The sequence below is a fragment of the Macaca mulatta genome, chromosome 3 (assembly GCF_049350105.2).
Source record: "Macaca mulatta isolate MMU2019108-1 chromosome 3, T2T-MMU8v2.0, whole genome shotgun sequence".
Taxonomy (NCBI): domain Eukaryota; kingdom Metazoa; phylum Chordata; class Mammalia; order Primates; family Cercopithecidae; genus Macaca; species Macaca mulatta.
The window spans coordinates 58587764-58599951 of NC_133408.1; the positions used below are offsets into that span (position 1 = coordinate 58587764).

The 12188-nt window shown below is 56.5% G+C and overlaps 1 pseudogene; it reads left to right on the forward strand.

Annotated features, from left to right (window-relative positions):
* The first annotated feature begins 8628 nt into the window (after positions 1-8628).
* On the forward strand, positions 8629-9996 carry LOC144339826 (guanine nucleotide-binding protein subunit alpha-11 pseudogene; annotated as a pseudogene).
* Positions 9997-12188: the final 2192 nt, after the last annotated feature.

Sequence of the window (12188 nt, forward strand, 5' to 3'; positions counted from 1 at the left end):
AGTGCAGGGCCAGAAACCCAGTGACCTCTCAGCTGGGTGCCCACCAGAGCCACACTCACTGCATTGTGCTGCTGCAGCTTCCACTGTCTCTACCTTTCCAACATCACCTGACCATTCTGCCCCTCTGAGAGCTCCGGAAACACACTTCTGGCATCCAGTGACCCCCCAACCCCTGCCGTTCACCCCGCCAAACACAGCCCACCCTCCTCTCTGCCTCTCAAAGTCCCATCTTCCCCTGAGGCCCAAGCACGGCCTTCCTTACTCCAGGATCCAACTACCCCTCACCCTCCTGATCCCCCTTCTGGGGGTTCCCACGGCCTGTCGGCAGCCGCCACATCACTGTACCCTAGGTACTTTTTTTTTTTTTGAGACAGAGTCTCGCCCTGTTGCCCAGGCTGGAGTGCAGTGGTGCGATCTTGGCTCACTGCAACCTCTGCCTCCTGGGTTCAAGTGATTCTCCTGCCTCAGCCTCCCAAGTAGCTGGGATTACAGCTGCGTACCACCATGCCTGGCTAATTTTTGGATTATAAGTAGACACGGGGTTTTACCATGTTGGTCAGGCTGGTCTCGAACTCCTGACCTCAAGTGATCCTCCTGCCTTGGCCTCCCAAAGTGCTGGGATTACAGGTGTGAGCCACAATGCCTGGCCCACCCTGGAGGCTCTGGCCAGTCCTTAGTGCTCACCACGTGGCATGTTTCCCTGCAGGGACAGCCTCTGCAAATCTGGGTTTGGGAGGCCAGGGCACAACCCATGGTGGACATGGAGGTGGATGGGTGGCTTAAAAAGGGTCAGGAGGCTGGGCATGGTGGCTTATGCCTGTCATACCAGCACTTTGGGAGGCCAAGGCAGGAGGATCACTTGAGGCCAGGAGTTTGAGACCAGCCTTGCCAACATGGTGAAACCCCATCTCTACCAAAAATACAAAAATTAGCCGGCCATGGTGGCATGTGCCTATAATCCCAGCTACTCGGGAGGCTGAGGCAGGAGAATAGCTTGAACCTGGGAGATGGAGGTTGCAGTGAGCGGAGATTGTGCCACTGCACTCCAGCCTGGGCAACAAAGTGAGACTTGGTCTCAAAAAAAAAAAAATATATATATATACACACACACACACACACACACACACACACACACACAAAAAAAAAAAAAACACAAAAAAAGGGTCAGGAGAGGCACTGCACTGTTGAAGGCGGGGTAGACACCCCCCACATCTTACCACCACGCTTGCAGTTCCCATGGAGACACCCCTCCTTCTGTGGTTAGGAACCCGCTCACCGACAACCTCATCTATTCACTAAGGTCAACCAGACCCCCTTTATCAGGAGTGGGCACACTGACCTGGCCTGACCCCTCCCTCCTGAACCCAGACTGGGTAAAACTTAGAAATCACTGGTACCACCACTCCTTTCTCTTCCCCAGGATGTGAGGCCACATTCAAGCTTAGCCTTCCTCCATCTACCTGGGTCAGGCGCCCAGGTGAGGTGGCTAAACAGGAGGGCAGGGGCCTAGGCCGGGCACGGTGGCGCACGCCTGTAATCCCAACACTTTGGGAGGCTGAGGTAGGTGGATCACTTGAGGTCAGGAGTTGGAAACCAGCCTGGCCAACATGGTGAAACCCTGTCTCTACTAAAAATACAAAAATTAGCTGGACATGGTGGCGGGCACCTGTAATCCCAGCTACTCGAGAGGCTGAGGCAGAATTGCTTAAACCCAGGAGGCAGAGGTTGTAGTGAGCCAAGATCGCACCATTGCACTCCAGCCTGGGTGACAAGAGCAAGACTCTGTCTTAAAAATAAAATAAAATAGTGGCTGGGCGCAGTGGCTCATGCCTGTAATCCCAGCACTTTGGTAGGCCAAGGCAGGTGGATCACCTGAGGTCAGGAGTTCAAGACCAGCCTGACCAACATGGTGAAACCCCGTCTCTACTAAAAATACAAAATAAAATAAAATAGCCAGGCGCAGTGGCTCACACCTGTAATCCCAGCACTTTGGGAGGCTGAGGCGGGCAGATCACGAGGTCAGGAGTTTGAGACCAGCCTGGCCAACATGGTGAAACCCTGTCTCTACTAAAAATACAAAAAATAGCCAGGCGTGGTGACAGTTGCCTGTAATCCCAGCTACTCAGGAGGCTGAGGCAGGAGAATCGCTTGAATCCGGGAGGTGGAGGTTACAGTGAGCTGAGATCACACCACTGCTCTCCAGCCTGGTTGACAGAAAAGAACTCTGCCGCAGAAAAAAAAAAAAAGAAAGGCAGGGGCCTGGCTTCTGTTCCCAGCCCCCAGAACCTGTGCCCCACAGCAGGCTTAGCTCCAGCCCCCAGCACCATGACTGGGCCCTATTCCCAGTGCCCCTCCACAGCCAGTGCCTCTTACCAGGCTTTGGGATGAGTCCTTGGAAAGGCCTAGAAGAGAAACAGAGGCAGGGGTGTCAGAAGGAGGACCTGGGGGATGAGGAAGACACCCCTGGGAAGCAGTGGCCTCGGTCTCTCCTGGGAGCACCCCAGACCTACGGCAGCAGAATCTGCATTTTAACAAGCCGCCCTGGGGCTCTGTGTGTGCAGGACACTGAGACAATGTGGCAGGGTGCTGGCATTGGCAGTGTCACTCTGCAGGATGCAGACCTGGGCCTTGTGCAGGCTCTGCCCTGGCTGGCCCTGGGACCTTGGGCAAATCCCTCTGATGGGGGCTGAATGCCTTTCCCGGGGGCTGGGGGTGCAGTGAGCGGGTGTTGCTGAACAGGTTGAAGATGCCCTTGAAGGCTGCCCTTGCCATCGTGGGGTGACCAGTCCCACTTCTGAAGGGTTCCCTGCACTCGGGCTGGCCTGCAGTCCCTTTCTGGCCACCCCCAGGACCCAGGATGGCGCCAGGAGAGCCACATTGTCCAGTAGGGAGAGCAGGACCTAGGGAAAGGCTAAGGATTCACAGGTATAAGCCTCCATCTGAGCTAGTCCCGCCTCTTCACCCTCATCCTTCCCCCTGAGTACCTGGTGACTGTGAACTTGATCTTGTCGGCCACGGCAAGAATCCTCTCCAGGTTCTGGGAGCCGAAGGTGCAGGGCTTTCGGAACGGGATTCCCGGGGGCAGCCCCTCAATGATCACGGAGCGGGGTTACTCTTGATCCGCTTGTAGGGGACCTGGACCGGGTACTTGATACCCAAGACTTCCCCTGTGGGTGAGAGGCAGGGTCCTGCCCATCAGGAGTGAGAGGCAGCGTGGGGTGTGTGTACATGGGATTGCAGGGGTGTGATGGAAAGACATGCGTGCAGGAGAGTGAATGGCACGAGAAAGGTCTCGAGTAGCACCGTGGAAAAGTATAGGCATTACAATGTGAGCTATTTGATCAGAACATTAAAAAAAGGCCAGCATGGTGGCTCATGCCTGTAATCCCAGCATTTTGGGAGGCCAAGGCAGGAGGATCACTTAAGTCTAAGAGTTCGAGATCATCCTGGGCAACAGAGCAAGATCCTGTCTCTACCAAAAATTTCTAAAAAATAGCTGGACATAGTGGTGCATGCCTGTAGTTCCAGCCACTTGGGAGGCTGAGGCAGGAGGATTGCTTAAGCCCAAGAGTTTGAGGCTGTAGTGAACCATGATCACGGGTGACATGGTGAGACCCTGTCTCAAAAAAAAAAAAAAAAAAAAAAAAGAAAAGAAGGAAAAAGCCACACCAATATGCTCCCATGTCATATGCTCCTTTTTTTTTTTTTTTTTTTTTTTTTTTTTTTGAGACAGAGTTCTGCTTTTGTTGCCCAGGTTGGAGTGGAATGGCACGATCTCAGGTCACTGCAACCTCCACCTCGCAGGCTCAAGTGATTCTCCTGCCTCAGCCTCCTGAGTAACTGGGACCACAGGTGTGCACCACTGCACCTGGCTAATTTCTTTTTTGTATTTTTGGTACAGATGGGGTTTCGCCATGTTGCCTGGGCTGGCCTTGAACTCCTGAGCTCAAGTGATCTGCCTGCCTCAGCCTCCAAAAGTGCTGAGATTACAGGCATGAGCCACCGAGCCAGGCCCCTGTCTATTAAATTCTGTGTGTAGTAGTTGAAAGCGTGTCTCACTTCATTGGTCTGCAAGGCTCATGAGTACAGGGACTGTGTCTGTTTTATTCATGGCAGTATCTCCAGTGCCTGAGATAGTGCCTGGCACACAGTAAATGCTCAAGACATACACGTAAAGGGGTGGATCGTTTCCCCAGAAATGCCCTCGACTGGAACTGGGAAACCTCCCATTTCTCTGCCCACAGCAGCTGCGTGTCCCTCCCCCGGGGGTTCTGCGCTGCTTACCGTATTTCTTATTGAAAAGCTCCTGGCCCTGCTCCCTTAGCGTGTGGGCGATGTAGATCCGTGAGAGCCTCGCGTCGTAATATTCTGCAAAGCGCAAAACGATTATGGGTTTGGGCTGTTCAGTGAAAAGGCATTTGGTGACTTTTAAGGAAGATGATTTTCTAATTATGGGGAACTCCTTCTCTGACAATTAACGGATCTTTGGAGTGGGCCCCTCGGGTCCTTCAGCACCAACGTCTTGATGGAGATGTGTGTTTTCCAGAAGGACATGCACTGTTACCACAACAGTGATGACTTGGAAATTAAGTTAATTGTTGACATTTGAAAACCACCAAACCAATAAATAAGCCCCGGAGGGGAGGGGCACCATGGAGTGCGGAGTCCTGTGCCCCGGGCTGGCGAGCAGGGGGCGGGGGCTTCATGAAGTCACTGGGGGGCTGGAGACAAGGAAGGAATGGAAGCCCAGCTGATCCAGCAGACGGTGGAGGACGGGCAGTCCCCACAGACACAGCGGACGGGCCTGGCAGCTCCCAATGCAACCTCCACCTCCCAGGCTCAAGTGATTCTCCTGCCTCAGCCTCTTGAGTAGCTGGGACCACAGCCATGTGCCACTGCGCCTGGCTAATTTATTCTTTGTGTTTTTGGTAGAGATAGGGTTTCGCCATGTTGCCCAGGCTGGCAGCAAACCCCTGAGATCAAGTGATCCACCTGCCTCAGCTGGGATTACAGGCATAAGCCACTGAGCCACCCTCACCCATTAAAAACTCCCAAGTGTGGCCAGGCGCGACATTACAGGGATATGCAGACCAAGGCCCAGAGGGCCCTGGTCTATCTATCTAGGGCCCTGGGCCCTATCTATTTTTAAGAAAAGAAATCAGAAGCCGAGTGCAGTGGCTCATGCCTGTAATGCCAGCACTTTGGGAGGCCGAGGCGGGAGGATCACCTGAGGGCAGGAGTTGGAGACCAGCTGGGCCAACATGGTAAAATCCCATCTCTACTAAAACTACAAAAATTAGCCGGGCATGGTGGTACATACCTGTAATCCCAGCTACTCGGGAGGGTGAGGCAAGGTAATCCCTTGAACCTGGGAGGTGGAGGTTGTAGTGAGCTGAGACTGCATCACTGCACTCCAGCCTGGAAGACAGCAAGACTCTGTCTCAGAAAAAACAAAAACAAAAAGCTGGGCACAGTGGCTCACACCTGTAATCCCAACACTTTGGCAGGCTGAGGCCGGCAGATCATCTGAAGTCAGGAATTTGAGACCAGCTTGTCCAACATGGTGAAACCCCATCTATACCAAAAAAATACAAAAATTAGCCGGGTGTGGTGGCATATGCCTGTAATCCCAGCTACTCAGGAGGCTGAGGCAGGAGAATCGCTTGAACCCAGGAGGCAGAGGTTGCAGTGGGCCGAGATTGTGCCATTGCACTCCAGCCTGGGCGACAACAGTAGAACTCCATCTAAACAAACAAACAAACAAACAAACAAACAAACAAAGTGTCCGCATGCGCCGGAATGATCCAAGACCACCATTTCTCTCTTTCCCTCTCTCTTTTTTTTTGAGACAGGGTCTTGCTCTGTTGCCCAGGCTGGAGTGCAGTGGCACGATCTCGGCTCACTGCAACCTCCGCCTCTCAGGTTCAAGCGATTCTCCTGCCTCAGCCTCCCAAGTAGCTGGGATCACAAGTGCACACCAACTTGCCCGACTAATTCTTACATATTTTTGGTAGACACGGGGTTTCGCCATGTTGGCCAGGCTGGTCTTGATCTCCTGGCCTCAAGTGATCTGCCTGTCTCGGCCTCCCAAAGTGCTAGGATTATAGGCGCGAGCCACTGCCCTCGGCTTCTGATTTATTTTCTTAAAAATAGATATAGAGACAGGTTCTATGTTGCCCAGGCTGGTCTCGAACTCCTGGCCTCAAGCCATCCTCCCTCCTTGACCTCCCCAAGTGCTGGAATTACAGGCGTGAGGTGCGGCACCTGGCTCCTATTCTGATTTCAAAGCACTAAGACCACAGCTGATTGCTGAATAAGGAGTGGGCGTGTCAGCTACCTCAGTGGGGATGGCGGGGGCCGGGGGGGGGGGAAGGGGAGGAGGGGAGCAGACAGGCTCCTGGGCCCTATACCTTCCCATTCCCCAAGTTCCCCCACCATCCACCTGTAGGCACCCCCTGTCCCCTGGAGTCTCTAACACAGAGCTGGCAGGGTACAGCCGGGCCTGGGCTGCCAACCTGGCTTGCCTGGTTCCTTAGGCCCTGAGGTTGGGGGCCAGCTCCTCCCCACTTCCAGCCTGGCCCTCCAAACCCAAACCAGGTCAAGGTCATGGTGCTGGGACAACAGACCTCCCCCTGAGCTCAACCTTACCTTGAAAGCCCTGTCTCTTCAGGTTCTCGTCCACCAGAGGGTCCCCGGAGTCCCTCTCTGGGGGCAGGGCAGGGGGAGAGAAGCCAAGTGAGGAGGCAGTTCCTGGGACCCAAGATGGCATCGTTAGGGGAAACCCAGTGCGGGGGTGTGGGGAGAATGCCAGGGCCAGGATGGGAGCAGGACAGAGGCAGCAGGAGGAGGGGCTGGTGGCAGAAGCCCTTGGGGCCCTCCCTTGCCCGCCCACACCACAGCCTGCGACCCCACGCTGGGTACCTTGACTCTCCATGATGGGCTCTTGGACTCCCTCACTGAGCAGCTCAGGCCTGGAAAACACAAGTGGGGCTAGAGGTCCCTCCAAGCATCTGTGGGACTGCCCAGCCCTCCCCTCTGGGCCTCAGTCTGCATATCCCTGTAATGGACCCTCCTGGGTCTGCACAGTTCAGGCCTGGAGTCCCTGTCGCCCCACATGTGGAATCTGGGGGGCTGCGCTGGGCTTGAAGGATCCAGCTGGGCATGAGACCTGCCCAGTCCTGAACACAACTGTCTGATATCTCACTCCTGCTCCCAGGACATTGCACGATTGTCACTACCTGGGATTGGAGCAGGCGGCCTCAGGGGGCCTCCCGTGGAGCTGGTTTAAAGTGTAGAAACGAGGTCTGGTGCAGCAGCTCATGCCTGTAATCCCAGCACTTTGGGAGGCCAAGGAGGATGGTTCACTTGAGGTCAGGAGTCTGAGACCAGCCTGGCCAACATGGTGAAACCTGTCTCTACTAAAAGTACAAAAATTAGCTGGGCATGATGGCAGGTGCCCATAATCCCAGCTACTTGGGAGGCTGAGGGAGGGGAATTGCTTGAACCCAGGAGGCAGAGGTTGCAGTGAGCTGAGATAGCGCCACTGCACTCCAGCCTGGGTAACAGAGTAAGACTGTGTCTCAAAATGAAAGAAAATAAAAGAAAATAAAGGAAAAGAAAAGAAAAGAAAAGAAAAGGAGTAGAAACAGTGGGGGCCCACTACATAGCAAGAACTCTGAGCTTCTGGAAAGGTCTGAGATCTACGGCTCACATCTGAGAGCTGCTGTGTCACTGCAGTCAGGAGTGCCAGTGACCAAGCCCAGCTTTGTATTCTGCTAATGTCTTTAGCTCCACAGACTCCAGAAAGCCCTGCCAGACATGAGTCAACCTTCTTTATCATAGAGCACTGCTTCTTAAGGCCCCATCTGCAGCACAACTTGTCCCCTTAGAGCAAGCCTGTTGGGGGGCTCGGGTTTGTGGTGGGTAGAGGACACTGGGAAAATCATGCTGGCCAGAGCGGGGCTGTCAGGGGATGGCAGGGTGGGCCACGGAGTGCAGAGGTAATGAGCTCTCTGGAGAGGTAATAAGCCTGGAGAGGTAATGAGCTCTCTGTCACGGGGTAATCAAGCAGCTGAACCGAGGAGTCTCTGCCTGGGAGTGAGACCAAGGGCCAAACTCTCAGGGAGGGCACCCCCTGGGTCCCTGGTAGATGAGGATTTGGTCCCCGCTCTGGCAGTGGGCATCTCTTAGGCTTCTGTACAGTGCCAGGGCTGGGAGGGGGAAGCATAGCCCTGCCTTGAACCACAGTCTCAGGAGCTAGAAAAGGTTTCAGATTGGCCAGGCACGGTGGCTCACGCCTGTAACCCCAGCACTTTGGGAGGCCTAGGCGGGCGGATCACGAGGTCAGGAGATCGAGACCATCCTGGCTAATATGGTGAAACGCTGTCTCTCCTAAACAACATACAAAAAAATTAGCCAGGTGTGGTGGCGGGCGTCTGTAATCCCAGTTACTTGGGAGGCTGAGGCAGGAGAATCGCTGGAACCCAGGAGGCAGAGGTTGCAGTGAGCCGAGATCACACCACTGCACTCCAGCCTGGGCAACAGAGTGAGTGAGACTCCGTCTCAAAAAAAAAACAACAACAACAACAACAAAAAAACCCAACTCGGGCGCTGTCGCTCGGCTGCAGAGGCTGCGGTTGGCGGTGGCTGCGGCGGCAGCGCAGGCTAAGCGGCAGCGCCAGAGTCCGCGGTTGGCGCTGCCCCAGCGGGGACCCGGCGGCTCGCAGGCAGCGGCCGAGGCGGGGCAGGGCGGGCGGGGGCCGGTGGGCGGCGGCCGGGCCGGGACGATGACTCTGGAGTCCGTGATGGCGCGTTGCCTGAGCGATGAGGTGAAGGAGCGGATCAACGCCGAGATCCAGAAGCAGCTGCAGGGGACAAGCGCGACGCCCGGCGCCAGCTCAAGCTGCTACTGCTCCGCAGGGGCGAGAGCGGGAAGAGCATCTTCATCAAACAGACGCGCATCGTCCAGGGCGCCTGCTACTCGCAGGAAGCCAAGCGCGGCTTCACCAAGCTCGTCTACCACATCTTCACCGCCACCCAGGCCACGATCCGGGCCGTGGAGATGCTGAACATCCTCCACAAGGAGGAGCAGAACAAGGCCAGTGGCTCCTGATCCGAGAGGTGGACGCAGAGAAGGTGACCACCTTCGAGCATTGGTACGTCAGCGCCATCAGGACCCTGTGGGACGACCCCGGCATCCAGGAGTGCTGCGACCGCAGGCGCCAGTACCAGCTCTCGGACCCGGCCAAGTACTGCCTGACGGACGCTGCCCGCAGGGCCGCCTCGGGCCACGTGCCCACCCCGCAGGACGCGCTGCGGGGCCGCGTGCCCACCACCGGCATCTTTCGACCTGGAGAGCATCATCTTCAGGATGGTGGATGTGGGGGGACAGCAGTCGGCTCCAGGAAGCGGATCCACTGCTTTGGGAACCTGACGTCCATCCTGTTTCTCGTCGCCCTCAGTGAATACGACCAAGTCCTGGCGGAGTCGGACAAGGAGAACCGGGTGGAGGAGAGCAAAGCCCTGTTCCGGACCATCGTCAACTCTCCCTGGTTCCAGAACTCCGTCATCCTCTTCCTCAACAAGAAGGACCTGCTGGAGGACAGTATCCTGTACTCGCACCTGGTGGGCTCCGTCCCCGAGCTGGACGGGCCCCAGCGGGACGCCCAGCGGCGCGGGAGTTCATCCTGAAGATGTTCGTGGACACGAACCCCGACGGCGACAAGATCATCTACACGAAGAACATCCGCTTCGTGCTCGCGGCCGTGAAGGGCACCATCCTGCAGCTCAACCTCAAGGAGCACAACCCGGTCTGAAAGCGCCCAGGCCCAGGGAGACCGGACGGAGACAAGGGCCCGGACAAACTTTCCTTCACACCGAGCCCGCGGCTGCCGCCGGGTGGCGCTGCTGAGCCCGGTCCGGGGCCTCTGCCTGCGGAGGAGTTGTCTTTGTTTTGTTTGTTTTTTAATATTTTTAACAAATGGTTTTTATTTCACAGTTGTCAGGGGATGTATATCTCTCCGAACACTTCGCGCGCCTTCTCACCTTTTGTCAACGGGCAAAGGCAGCCTTTTTCCGGCCTTGGCTTATGACTCGCTTTTTTCTAAAAAAAAAAAAAAAAAAAACCCAACGAAACATAAAACACACGAGTGCCCCGTGTCCCCAGCGACTCTGGGCCTCACGGAGCCCCTTGCCAGCCAGCATGGGGGTCCCCACTCCAGCAGCCTCCGGCGACTGTCCTTCCAACCCCACGTGCTTTTTCTTTCTCTTCCCCGCTTCTTTTCTTCTTCAGCACGAAAGGCCTGGAGACTCGGGGACTAACATTTTTTCCCCTTTTTAAAGTTATTGACGCCCAGTGCGCCTGGCCTCTTGACAACTCAATGCTGTGTTTTGCCCACTGGACTCCCGAAGAGGGGCTGGGGGACTCCCTCAGTCGCTCACCCTGGGAAGTGCCTAAACTTTTTTTTTTTTTTTTTTTGAGTAAAAAGAACGCCTGACCTCACAGGTTGAAGAAACGCCCAGGGTCCTCTATTCTGGCCAGGTACCCCATCCCTCTGCAGAGGATGGGAAGGGTCCCTGGGCTGGAGTCATGGGGGCTCGGGGCTCCTCTGGGTTGTGCCTCCAGGGGCGACATTGGCCACTCCAGGCTGCCCAGGGGCTCCAGAGGGCTGCACGGCCACCCTGCCCCAGCTGGAGTGCACCCCACTGGAGCCCACGTGGACTTGGAGGCTAGAAGGATGGTCCCCAGTAACACTCAGAGAAAGGCCACTTGGATGGGGCCATTTCTTTTCGTTTTGTTCTGCTTTGTGTTGTCCCCAATTTGGAAACAGTGAGGGTGGGGTGCGGACTTTTACAGCATATTCTCAGGTGTGTACCGGAGAGGTAGGGAGAGGGACTTGGCCCGCAGCTCCGGCCTTGTACCAAGTACTTGTGTCCGCCCCCGAGGAGCGGGAAGCCAGCACTTGCACTTTGGCCAGGGCCACGTGGAAGGTGGCAGCAGGCACCGGCCCTGGCAGCTTCCAGGCCTGGCTGGCCACAGCCACGGTCTGATGGGGAGCCCGCCAGGCCACGGCTGCGCACTGAGCCACAGCCCGGGGGACCGCCTCCCGGGGCCCCTTTAGGCACTGAGGCACCCAGACTGGTTCTCCCCCAGAGACTTGGAAGGTGGGGAACGAGGGGACTGTTTTTGGGGAGGTGGCTCTTTCGCCTGCTGCTGACTGACCACTGCAGCACTCTGTGGGTCTGGACTTCGCACAGCTGTCCCAGGATGGATCGCCCGTGCTGCCCTCGCCCACTGCGATTCTGGGACCCTGGACAGCTGCTTCTGGCCTTGGCAGATTATAAAAGAAACAGCCCCAGTCGGGCGCGGTGGCTCAAGCCTGTAATCCTAGCACTTTGGGAGGCCGAGGCACGAGGTCAGGAGATCGGGACCATCCTGGCTAACACGGTGAAACCCCGTCCCTACTAAAAAATACAAAAAACTAGCCGGGCGAGGTGGCAGGTGCCTGTAGTCCCAGCTACTCGGGAGGCTGAGGCAGGAGAATGGCGTAAACCCGGGAGGCGGAGTTTGCAGTGAGCTGAGATCCTGCCACTGCACTCCAGCCTGGGCGACAGAGCAGACTCCATCTCAAAAAAAAGAAAGAAACGGCCCCCAAATAAGACCACCCCCACCAGCAGTTCCCGCCTGCCACTGTCACACCTGCCCGGGTCTTCTTCTGCGCAGGGCTGTCTGCTGGCTTCTGGCGGGAGAAGAGGGGGAGCCCTGTGGAGGAGACAGGTACATTTCTGGTGATCAGCCCCACTGGGAAACCGGGCAGCGTCTCCGCGCCCCTCGCCACTTTTCCGCTTTTGTCTCTCCCAGAAGCGTCCTTTTTTTGTGCCAAGTGTCTACTTAAGAGGGTTGGCGCCAGAAACCCCCATGGTGAGTGCTGGGGCCCGGCCGTGCCCTGGGGGAGCAGATGGTGCCACCCCTGGCGGGGCCAGTGTATCCACTGCCGGCAGCGGACCCCTCTAGGGGGCCTAGACTTGTGGCATCTCTGAGGGCCCAGATCGCACAAGGGGACCTGGACCTGGCACAAGGGTGGAATCGCCCAGCGTGCAGGCTGGGGGTGTGCTTAGTATTAGCCCTTCCAGGGGAGGGGGCTGTGCCAAGCATCCCAGAGCCAGGTTGAGGCCACCAAACCGTTTGG